Below are 12,469 nucleotides of genomic sequence, written 5' to 3'. Positions count from 1 at the left end.
GGAGGAAGAAAATAAGCCTTGACAAAATGCCGGTTCTTTCAGCTGTTCCTTTAACACGGCTAACAAGTTTTTTCTTTTCCCAGTGCCCAGGAAAGGTTTCAGGACTGCTGGATCCTCAGGCACAGCCTGGTGCTGCTGGAGAATTGTTTTTACATCCCAGTCTGTTGTTGGAGGGTCACAGCAGGGCCACAACCTTGCTGAATGTGTTCAACCCATGTGGCTGTTCCAGATGCAGCAGAGGTGCACATTGAACTCTTTGATGGTGTAACAGAGGGGAAATCCACAGGAATGGTGGCAACAGAAGATTACATCACTGTACCTGGTTCCAGGAGTGTGTCTGCACCCATGGATCACTGACAGTGGTGACCATCTTAGCCTTGGGAGCAAGAGGATGTGCTCATCTGGGAGCTTTCCCAATAGAAATAATTGCCTCTTTTCTCCAAGACAAAATGCCTTGTTGCATTGACTGGAATGGTGAAAATTCCAGGTACCTGGACAAGTGTGAAAGAGAAATACAGATTAAAAACTAGAGCTATTCTAATTCCCAACTATTAACTGTAAATATTTCTGTTTATTATACATAGGATGTATCTCCAGGATATACTTATGGACCTGTAAATGATGAACATAACTGAAATCAACAGAGAAATCAATTTATTTATCAGAGCAAAAAATAGCTTAAATTTTACTGTTTCCTTCCTATTGATCCCTGCTCACTGATGAGCTTTATGGGGCCCTGATTTACATCCTATTCAGTTAATGTTACCCGTTCATTTATGGCCTACACCCAGAGGAGCTCACGACTTCACACATGGATGGTGACAGAAGCACTGATAAAATGAGGTGTTTATGGAGCTCAGGTACTAATTATTGGAGACTGGGCTGCCTGAAAGGTGCCTTTTTCCTGCACAGTATTGCAAACAGACAAGTCTCATCTGTTAAGCTTGAAAACTCAAGCCAGAGGTTCCTATCACAAACTAAGTCTGCTTTTCCCAGACCAAAAAAAAAAAAAAAGAAGGCCTGTTGTTCCTAAGTAGTAAGAAGCACTTTTGGATGCTGCAATGGGCTGCTTTGTTTATTTAAGAATTCCTCCTTCTTGCATGACTTCTGCCAAGAAACTGCTGTTCAGGCAGTTCCTTCGGTTGGAATCCTCAAGCTAATCCCAGCTCCATTTTGTCCTATCTTTGCCATGAAATAAACACCACTGGTATCTGAAACAAAGCCATGAACAGCTGTGCTAATTATACTAAACCAGCACCTTTATTTATGCACCTATTTTAGCATTATTAACTAAATAGCAAATTGAGTATTTACACAACATATTAAAAAAATGCAGATTACACATATCTCAAAAAAATCTGCACCTGTCTGGAAACTGAAATGAACAGGGCTAATGCCTTTATTAATGTTCAGCTCTTTATTAAAAAGATCAGCTGGGCAGGGGGCTCGACGCAGAGCTCGCCCCCGCGGTCGTAGCTTTCCCAGGCAGCCAAAAGGAAGGCGGCGTGCAGAGTCGGTCACTGGAGTCCCGAGCAGCAGCTGTCCTTTCTCCTTTCCTTGTGGCACACCAGTGGCCCGAGGATGAGGAGGCGTGGTGTGCAGAGTCTGTTGCTGAAGTCCAGAACAACAGCTGTCCCCGCTCCTTCCATGGTGGCAGCACCAGGGCTCTCTGTCTCTATCTCCCTGCTTCTCAGAGCCTAATATAGTCTGTTCTCTCTTAGGTGATGGCGACGGTTAAAAGCCAGTCAGGGGATGTGTTTCCCTCTTCCTCAGCTAGGGCATTTATCTAGACTCCTCTATTGTGTTCAGTTTTTGATTTATATTCATTTTTATCTCCTAAAAATACTCCCATGATCCTAAGGGGTTTTTATTTGCATGTTAGTCCCAGAATGGCAGCGTGGAGGGGTGGGAGGCCAGGTAGTTTAGAGAAAACAAACAGAGCAATTAGCTAATTAGCATTTCAATATCGGTACTTAGCTAGAGTTAGTTGTTTTCTTTTAGTGTTGCTATGGGAACTAGGAAAGCCCTGCCCGTGTCTCTGGGGAACACCTGGAAACTGTTCATAACAAATCCCTCCTCTACTTCTTTGATCGGGCTTAAGCCTGCATCAACTTACAGTCTTTGGCTTTTGAGGGCTAACTTCTTTTGGCTTTTGTATGCTTTTACTCAGGCCTGAGGGTAATTCTAGTGTTCTTTAGAAACTAAGTTTTTTTTTTTTTTTTTTAGGTAACTCCTTTGGCTAAAGGACACATAGTCTTATTAAACAATTACTAAGTACTTAAACCTTTTCTATGGTACTTTAACTCAGAAACAGTTATTAACACCTTACTGTATATCAGCCTCTAGCAAGTCTTCTTTAAAGTTAATTTTAAGTCCTCTGGTTTCTTAATTACTGTCCATGCACAAGAGGAGGCGGGTGACACTGTTGGGTCTGGTCTGGCGTCTGGGGGTGGCACTGGTCCTTTAACTCTGGTGACATGGGTCCAGCCTTTTTCTTAGGTCCATACCGCAGTGTGTGTGGTGAGTAGTACCTGGAAAGGTCCTTCGAATTTGGGGGTTAATGGAGTGGTAGTGTACCAGGACTTTAGCAACACCCAATTCCCAAGACTGATGTGGGCATTGGCGTCCAGAGGGGAAGTTTGGGAGAGATACCCCTTCTTTCGGAGGCCTTCTAGGGATTTTCCTATGACCTCTAAATATTTCTGAGTTGCTGCCTCCCCTTCCAGATAATCTGCTGTACTGAAAGGGGTGATTAAAAAAAAGGGGGTCCAAACATTATTTCATAGGGAGAGACCCCTGTGTCAGACCAAGGTCTGGTTCTGATGCGCAAGAGAGCGAGAGGTAAACACCTGAGTCAATTCATCTTTGTTTCTTCAATTAATTTAGTTAACACATTTTTAAGAGTTCTATTCATCCTTTCCACCCTTCTAGAGCTTTGAGGATGCCATGGGGTGTGCAACCTCCACCTTATCCCCAGGGCTTTTGTTACTTGATGTAAAGTTTGAGCGACAAAATGTGGACCTTGGTCCAAGTCAATGTTATTGACTAGCCCATATCGTGGTATGATGTTTTCTAAAATTATTCTTGCAACTTCCTGCAGTTTCCTTTTTGGTTGGGAAAGCCTCCACCCAGTGAGTGAGGTGATCTACGATCACTAGTATATGTTTGTACTTTAATTTTCTCTTGCAGGATCAATTTTTGGGCTTCTTTTATCAGGATAGCTGCTGCTGCTGTGATTACTTTCCTACTTAAATACATTCTTAGGGCTTCTTTGAGCAACTCATTGATGTTCTTTGCTTGCCAGTCCTCTATCTTTTCTGGTTTTTGTCTAATATCGGGTCAGGATTTGGTGGCAAACTAGACCTTTAAGAGGACTTGACCCTCTGGGCTATCTGGGTCTATATTTGAATATAACTGGAAATTTCGTTTTAGTTGGTTAAGCCAAATTGCCGGGGTCTCATCCTTCTCCTGAGTACCATCAAAGGCCAATTTCGTGTTGCTTCCCCTAGGGATACTCTTTGATCCCTCTTATCATGAGGGACCTATAGTCTCTCACGTTTTGCCTACCTTCTTGTTGGCTGGGACTCCAGTTGGGGTCCACCAAGGGCATCCCCTGGTTCCCTGGGGGCCCCAATCCACCCTCTCTTTCCCATATCTTCACCCCTGCTGCTCAGATCATCTGGACCTTTCTCAGAAAGAACAGAATGCTTAGAATAGCTCAGGTCTCCCCAGGTACAAATACTCAGCCCTAGAAACTGGTCCAACTGGCTAGATATTCCAACGGGGTCTTCCACTAAATTTCTTAGCTCTTTCCCAAATCCCCAGACTTCAGAAGCTGCCAAAGGTGCATCCACAAACCTAACTCCCCCAGCTGCTCTACCCATAGGAACCCCTCTAAGGGGAAAGAGCCCCTCCACCCTTGGTGCTTTGGATCGGGTGCTACAATACGGCCCTTTTTCTAAGGCACCAAGCAGGGAAATAGTAGTGGAGAGAGACACTGGAGGCCAGGGGGCATGCCAGGTGATGAACCAACCCTGGGCAAAGGTGGCCTCAGCTCCCAAGTGGGAGGAGGCAAGGAAACTCCAGCTGGAGAAGGGGAAGAGGGAGTTGGGGAGATGGTTGAGGAAACTAAGGGAAGGGATGATGAAACAGAGGTGGGAAAATGGGGGAAAGGAATCAGGGACTTAATAGGAGGGGCTGAAGGACCAACTGGGGAAACTGTTGGGGAAGTAACAGGAGCAGAAGGGGACAGGCAATCGAGGGGGTCCCATTCCTTTATTTTTCTAGTCTCCCCCTCTCTATTCCCTTTGTCTTCCTCTCTATTTCTTTGTAACTTGCATATTCTCACAGTCTCATTATTTATAGAATTCTCCAGCCAGCAAGCTGCATGAGATAGTTGTTCTATATCAAGGCCCTCTCTTCTGATTACACATCCACTGATCTTGGGTTCCATACCACGGCCACTCTCCCCGTAATTCTAACTTCGGCCATACTTCCTATACTGTAAAGTATCATCTTGCTCTTGTCTAGATCCTTCATGATCTCCCGAGAATCCCATTAGTCTAACAGTTGCCCCAAGGGGCTGTTAGGGGGAATTCTCTTTGCTTTGGAAGGATTTGCTCTTTTCCTATAACCTCTTCCCATTTTCAGGCCTCAAAAACAAAAAAAATATATACCTTAAATGGTGCTTCTATCTAAAATGGAATATACTGACAGGCAGCTAAAGCGCATCTGACCCCTCCCAATTTCGTATTTTGAATCACTTGACTAAACTTAATCTCTTTTAACTAAATTCCCCTCTTGGCACTTTACATTGTCTCTTGGCCAGGACAATCACTAGTCATACTCTTATCTATTGTCTTCTGTTCTTTTTCTCTTTGGCCTAAGTTTTGAACTCCTTGATGGACTTTCTAGCCTTGTACCCCTGCTAAGTCCTGCCCAAACTCTTACTTGGCCTTTTGCCTAACCTTCTTACTAGGCTTGGGAAGCTTGGTCTCCCTGCTGAGGTAAGGTCGAACGTCCTGCCGAGCCTTACACTCGAACTCCGGCCAAGCCCCCTTGCCTGACCCTACTAGGCTTGGGAAGCTTGGTCTCCCTGCCGAGGTAAGGTCGAACGTCCTGCCGAGCCTTACACTCGAACTCCGGCCAAGCCCCCTTGCCTGACCCTACTAGGCTTGGGAAGCTTGGTCTCCCTGCCGAGGTAAGGTCGAACGTCCTGCCGAGCCTTACACTCGAACTCTGGCCAAGCTCCCTTGCCTGACCCTACTAGGCTTGGGAAGCTTGGTCTCCCTGCCGAGGTAAGGTCGAACGTCCTGCCGAGCCTTACACTCAAACTCCGGCCAAGCCCCCTTGCCTGACCCTACTAGGCTTGGGAAGCTTGGTCTCCCTGCCGAGGTAAGGTCGAACGTCCTGCCGAGCCTTACACTCGAACTCCAGCCAAGCCCCCTTGCCTGACCCTACTAGGCTTGGGAAGCTTGGTCTCCCTGCCGAGGTAAGGTCGAACGTCCTGCCGAGCCTTACACTCGAACTCCGGCCAAGCCCCCTTGCCTGACCCTACTAGGCTTGGGAAGCTTGGTCTCCCTGCCGAGGTAAGGTCGAACGTCCTGCCGAGCCTTACACTCGAACTCTGGCCAAGCTCCCTTGCCTGACCCTACTAGGCTTGGGAAGCTTGGTCTCCCTGCCGAGGTAAGGTCGAATGTCCTGCCGAGCCTTACACTCGAACTCCGGCCAAGCCCCCTTGCCTGACCCTACTAGGCTTGGGAAGCTTGGTCTCCCTGCCGAGGTAAGGTTGAACATCCTGCCGAGCCTTACACTCGAACTCCGGCCAAGTCCCCTTGCCTGACCCTACTAGGCTTGGGAAGCTTGGTCTCCCTGCCGAGGTAAGGTTGAACGTCCTGCCGAGCCTTACACTCGAACTCCGGCCAAGCCCCCTTGCCTGACCCTACTAGGCTTGGGAAGCTTGGTCTCCCTGCCGAGGTAAGGTCGAACGTCCTGCCGAGCCTTACACTCGAACTCCGGCCAAGCCCCCTTGCCTGACTCTCCTACTAGGCTTGGGAAACTTGGTCTCCCTGCCGAGGTAAGGTCGAATGTCCTGCCGAGCCTTACACTCAAACTCCGGCCAAGCTCCCTTGCCTGACCCTACTAGGCTTGGGAAGCTTGGTCTCCCTGCCAAGGTAAGGTCGAACGTCCTGCCGAGCCTTACACTCGAACTCCGGCCAAGCCCCCTTGCCTTACTCTCCTACTAGACTTAGCTTCCTTGCCTTCCTGCCTTTCTGCTTACTTGGGTTATTGCCTGCTCTGACGGGGACATCCTGCCCTGCCTTCCAGGGCCATTCCCCTATCTGCTCTGACGGGGACCTCCATCCATGCCTGCCATGGACATCCTACCTGCCCTGTTATCCTGTCCTGCCTGCTGGGGACATACCCTCTGCCTAGCGGGACTTGCTGCTCCTGCTTGCTAGGACATCCCGCCCTACATGCCCTGTTATCCTCTCCTGCCTGGCGGGGACATGCCCTCTGCCCGGTGGGGACATGACGCTCCTGCCTGCTTGGACATCCCACCTGCCCTGTTGTCCTGTCCTGCCTGGCAGGGACATGCCTTTTGCCTGTCGGGGACATGCTTTCTGTCTGCCAGGTACATGCCCTCTACCTGCCAGGTACATGTCACTCCTGCCTGCTAGGACACCCTGCCCTACCTGCCAGGGACATCCCACCTGCCGTCCTATCCCATCCTGCCGGCGCCGGGGACATGTCCTCTAGGACCTCCACATCCCACCTGCCCTGCTGGGGATATTCCCCTTGCCCTGATTGCCAGGGACTTACTTTGCCCATAGGGCACCTCCACACGCTCGGAGGAGGGCCTGCTTTACTTCTAAGGAGACGCCTCAGTCGCTCCTCTATTCCACTCACTTCCCCCCGTTCCCGGCCGGCCCCTTCGCAGGAGTCCGGAAACGCGGTACTAGCGGGTCCCTCTCACTTCGGGGGTCCGAGCTGCCGGCCCCCGTCTCACTCACTCACTCATTCGCTCGTCTCCCGGTTTTTCTTACCCATCCGATGCTCCTCTGCGTTGCTTGTCTCACGCGGATCCTAGGGTCTGAAGGTAGCCAGCAACTCCCGAGGGTCCCTCGAAGCAGATGGTTGAGCTGTCCAGCTGTCCGGGGGGCCCTCTTCGGGCGTGGCTATCCCGGACGAGCCCCCAAATTGAAATGAACAGGGCTAATGCCTTTATTAATGTTCAGCTCTTTATTAAAAAGATCATCTGGGCAGGGGGCTCGACGCAGAGCTCGCCCCCGCGGTCGTAGCTTTCCCAGGCAGCCAAAAGGAAGGCGGCGTGCAGAGTCGGTCACTGGAGTCCCGAGCAGCAGCTGTCCTTTCTCCTTTCCTTGTGGCACACCAGTGGCCCGAGGATGAGGAGGCGTGGTGTGCAGAGTCTGTTGCTGAAGTCCAGAACAACAGCTGTCCCCGCTCCTTCCATGGTGGCAGCACCAGGGCTCTCTGTCTCTATCTCCCTGCTTCTCAGAGCCTAATATAGTCTGTTCTCTCTTAGGTGATGGCGACGGTTAAAAGCCAGTCAGGGGATGTTTTTCCCTCTTCCTCAGCTAGGGCATTTATCTAGACTCCTCTATTGTGTTCAGTTTTTGATTTATATTCATTTTTATCTCCTAAAAATACTCCCATGATCCTAAGGGGTTTTTATTTGCATGTTAGTCCCAGAATGGCAGCGTGGAGGGGTGGGAGGCCAGGTAGTTTAGAGAAAACAAACAGAGCAATTAGCTAATTAGCATTTCAATATCGGTACTTAGCTAGAGTTAGTTGTTTTCTTTTAGTGTTGCTATGGGAACTAGGAAAGCCCTGCCCGTGTCTCTGGGGAACACCTGGAAACTGTTCATAACAGAAACCATTACAACCTATGAACTGTGTAGTTGATAAAAAATGCAGTTAAGGCAGCCTGTTGGTGTAAGTGCCTGACAAATGTTCTCTCTCAAAATGAACAAGAGTTACATGAAGCCAAAGGATTTGCAGTATTCCTGATAGAGGCTGCTATGAACTTGTAATCCTCCAACCCAAGAACACAGAAGGTGGAGACAGCACATAAACATGGCCACAAGCCATATCTTGTATCCATGGATTTTAGCAGCCAGGAGGAATGGGTCACTGGGAGCCAGCACAGAGCAGCAGCACCTCTTGAAAACAAAAGAAAGGCAAAACAAATCAGCCTCAACAAACAAGGACAAGTTTGTCCTGTTTTTCCTTAAATGTAAGTGTTCTGACAGTCATGAAAGTAAATCTGTAGTCTGCACAGACCATCCATGTCAAAGTTCTACTCCTCATTAACATGTACAAGATCTTAAATTTCTCATTTATATTTTTATCTCATTTACAGGAATTGAATATTTTAATCTTGGAAGTATTGAATTGGATGTTGAATATCCTACATTATTCTAAGAGAGGCTTTATCAGAACAGAAATTTTAGAGTAAATTTGGCTTATTCTTATCAAAACATGCACGCTACTGAAGAAATTCCTCCTCCAGTACTCCAAAAAAGGCTGATAACTTTGTATCTCCATAACTTTGGCACACCTTGTTTAAAAGGGGGTAAAAATGTTTCACAGGGACTGTTCTGTTATCAGCTAATCAGATACACAAGGCACATTTACATAAGTGGTTTCCATGATGTAGTGATAATAAGGGATTAGAATGCATTTCATTTCACCATTGTTCATTTCATTGAGCCCCATTTAATGGATTTATTTCCCTTCACGGCATTATCTCAGTGCTTCACAATACAGTATGAACTCTGGATTTAATCAATAATTTAATTAACATTCCTTTTGCTTTTTCACTGGATTGTTAACAAAAATATAAATACAAGATCTAGGAGTTGATCATGAGGTACCAGAACAAGGCCACTTCCTGAGTAAAGTGTTCCTCCTTGCCTTTTGTTTCATTCTTTTGCTCACTTAATTGGTTTCATTCCCTTTTGTGCATTGCAACCTAATGTAAAATTACTGTACACTTAGGATATTTTCTACAGAATAAATGAATATTGCCAAAATCCAAGTGGGAATAAATTAAGTAAACCCTCAAACTGCTAATATCAGCTATTTCCTAATTTTTGAGACGCTGACTGTTGATACGGGTTTCATTGAATCCATTTGGATAATATGTATATTTCTTGTACATAGATATGCTTTTTCTGAATTATCTTAATATGTGTTATACCAACTATGACTATGTCTACAGGGAAAATGTATTACTAAAGTTGTTATTTAATAATTAATCAGATATTAATCACATTTTTTTGTGTTTCCAGCCAGCTCAGGCATTAATGCTTTTTCAATATTTACCAAGAAGTGACATTTTTATATAGAAATAATTTTTTCCAGTAGATACAAGTGTTGAAAATGTTACAGACAAAAGTCCTCTATTTCTCACCATTCTACTCAATAATTCTCCCTTCATTTTTGCACTGCATAAAATCTGTTGGTTTAATTTGGAGCACTTTCAAGGATATATAGATAAATATATATATGGCTTAGAACATACAACTCTCATCAAAATCTGGGTTTTAATTTCAGAGTACAATTACATTTGCCATTTTAAATGACAGCTCCTGTTTTTAGGCATCCAATTAGCTTTAAATCTCTTTATCCCCACTACCTCAGAACCTCTCACATGGTTCTGGGATTTCTTCTCCCTTCTTCTTCCCTTCATCATAAGTTTTAGAATTTCTTTGATTTCACCAGACCCAGCTGCAGTGGATGCTGACTTTATTATCTTGGTGCTGTGCCTGGCTGAAAATTGGCAGATTTAGTGACGTGGAACGGGAGGAGATCAATAAAACACCTCTGTGTTGTTAGCCAAGCACCCATATGCAGTGCTTGTGTGCTGCACAAAAAGCAGCACTGTAAAAGCTGGAAATAACCTCCCAATTGTCTCAAACAGACATTAATCACTTTGTTTAATGTCATTATTTGTGCCTGATACAAGACCAGCCAAGACCCAGTGCACAGCCAAGAAACAGAGAAAGATGGATGCACATTATAAATATTAACTAACACATCTAGGCTATAAACTTACTTTGTATCCCTCTCTTCCTGAAGGATTTATTCTCCAACTTAATAACTATACATCCTGTCCCATCATGGTTCTCCTTTCAGACAGCTATTTTGTCACCTCATGGTATCTCTTCCCAAGCTTCTCTCTGAATCACATCCAGAACAGTGCTATGTGCCCATAATGGCAACAGTATTTCAGAATATTTTTGGAAGTCCACTGAAACAGCTAATTCATCTCATTTTATTTCCCTGAACATTTCAGCAGCATACAGAATTATGTGGTGAACTGGGGATCACAGTGAAAACAGATGTCATGTCTGGAGCTGACCTTTTTGGTAAATAAATTACAAGAAAACAGCCATCCTTCCAAGGCTGGTGGCATTACCCTGCTGTTCCCATGTGCCCCTGTATACTCAGCCTTTTGCACAGTGGAAATGAAAAAGAACAAGGATACATAGGAATTTTTTTTTTACAACAAAACTTTTCAATACATAGGATTTTCAACCTGAGATTTCATTTTGCTTTGTCCCTTTCTGTTTACTTCTTTCTTTCTGCATTTGGAATTCTCACATTTTAGCTTGTATATGAATTCTCCAAAGGCTTTCCAGAGGATACCAAGAAAGTTAAACTTAAATTCTCTTTCTCTAAATGACAGAAGGGTCTTAATGATTTCTGTTCCCAAACCTTAGCACCAGTGGAGAACAATTTTGTTTGTAAATAACAGAACTTTTTCTTCCTAAATACATGGGATCAACCACATCTGTGTTACCTTGTCTACATGTTGCCTTCATTGCTGCTCAGTACAACATCAAGTAAATTTTCCTCAATCTTGTAATTAGAGCATTTAATAGAATTTAATAGATTTCTGCATAGGAAAGTTATAAAGGAGCACATTCATTCAGGAATTTCATAGGATTTTCTTCTGTCTCCCTGGATCCCCTAATACACAAGAAGTATGAACACTATATAATACAAGTATGTATTATACAGTGTATGAACACTACATACAAGTATGTACAAGTATGAACCCCAGAAACTGAGAAACAGCCTTCCCTTTACACTTAATAAATGCCACCTAATGCTTTTTAGGTTCCTAAATGAGAAACTTGGTTTGGAGTTTCTCAGTAAGATGGAATACACGTCTCTGTCATGTCCAAACTTCAGGCAGACAGAAGATTTTCTCATTTGGAATTTTCTCATCACATTTGGAAGCATATGCTCTGCTGAATATGAATGAGGTTTAAGATCCCAAGTCAGTTCTAGTCTGAAGGCCACTGCCCACATTCATCACCTCTCAAAGGCCTTCCCAGAATCCATAAAAGAAAAGCTTTTCTAGATGTTTTCTGAGAAGAACAGAGTAAACTAAAACTTGGTACAAGTCAGCAGCTTCCCAGATGGCTTATCATAATATTTAAATCATTGCAGCAAGCCTCTCCCCTCAGAAGGGAAAACAGTTGAATGGAATAGGATGGAGAATCTAAGTATACAATGAAAATGCTTTTTTTCTGGTGAGATTTTACTAAGAAACAAACATTTAACTTGACTCATAACTGGGAACCTTGCTGAAGTGTGCTATTCATCATCTTCTTCTGGTAATACTGCTTTCCTGAAGTACTATTGCCTCAGGACCACAAACCCCTTGGTTTGTGGTCCTGAGGCAACCCCACAAACACTGGAAGTGCAAAAGAACTGCTCCAAATGGATCATTCAAATAAATACCCAGCTTGAGAGCTAAATTTGAAAGGTCACTTCTATCCTGTAAATATATGCATTTTCAAATATAACAGAGGTGTCTTTTCAAGCAAGAGGTGTGTGCATAAAGTAATAATTGCAGAGCACAGCATTCCAACATGCTCTGTGAAGTCAAAGCTAACAAGCTATTGAGAGACTGAAACATCCTCTTCTCTACCCCATGAGTCCAGAGGAATAAATGCATTCACAGTTTGCTTTATTAACAAAGGTTATTAAACCAATCAATCCAGGAACTAGGACTTGAATGAATCAAAACCAAGCACTACTCCTGCATGTTGCAACAGTCTGAATGCCCTTTAAATCAACTTTTAAATCACAGAAGTACCCTGTCTTGAATCTGTATGGAACTCCAGAACACAGCTCTATGAAAGATTCAAGGTAGTTTTTAAGTAAAACTTGCACAAAAGGAAAAATAAATGGTAACCAACTGTGTTTTGACACAGGCCACTTTCTTTCCATCAAGTTTGCTCAGAAGAATCAGTGGAGCACAAAAGGATGTATCACAAACTCTCAGCACACTGACTGATTGGAAACTGCATTTGGAAAGACTGGCCACTATATCCACAACACTTTTCTTACTCCTACCTGGATTTCTTTAATTTCCTTAGGGTTTATTTTAGAAGAATGACAGTCTTCAGAGAGAGCAGACTACAGAGGT

General features: G+C 44.6%; 1 long non-coding RNA gene across 1 annotated transcript in view; it reads right to left on the bottom strand.

The window, feature by feature from the left end:
• Positions 1–12,469, bottom strand: part of LOC128806255 (uncharacterized) — a 30,854-nt gene that overhangs the window by 936 nt on the left and 17,449 nt on the right. Inside the window, exon 3 of the long non-coding RNA XR_008436746.1 lies at positions 320–491. This is a non-coding gene — a long non-coding RNA (uncharacterized LOC128806255). The remainder of the gene's footprint in view (positions 1–319; positions 492–12,469) is intronic.

This window comes from Vidua macroura, chromosome 4, assembly GCF_024509145.1.
Source record: "Vidua macroura isolate BioBank_ID:100142 chromosome 4, ASM2450914v1, whole genome shotgun sequence".
Taxonomy (NCBI): Eukaryota; Metazoa; Chordata; class Aves; order Passeriformes; family Viduidae; genus Vidua; species Vidua macroura.
Note: the sequence above shows the minus strand (reverse complement) of the source record. Positions and strands in the feature narration are given on the sequence as shown.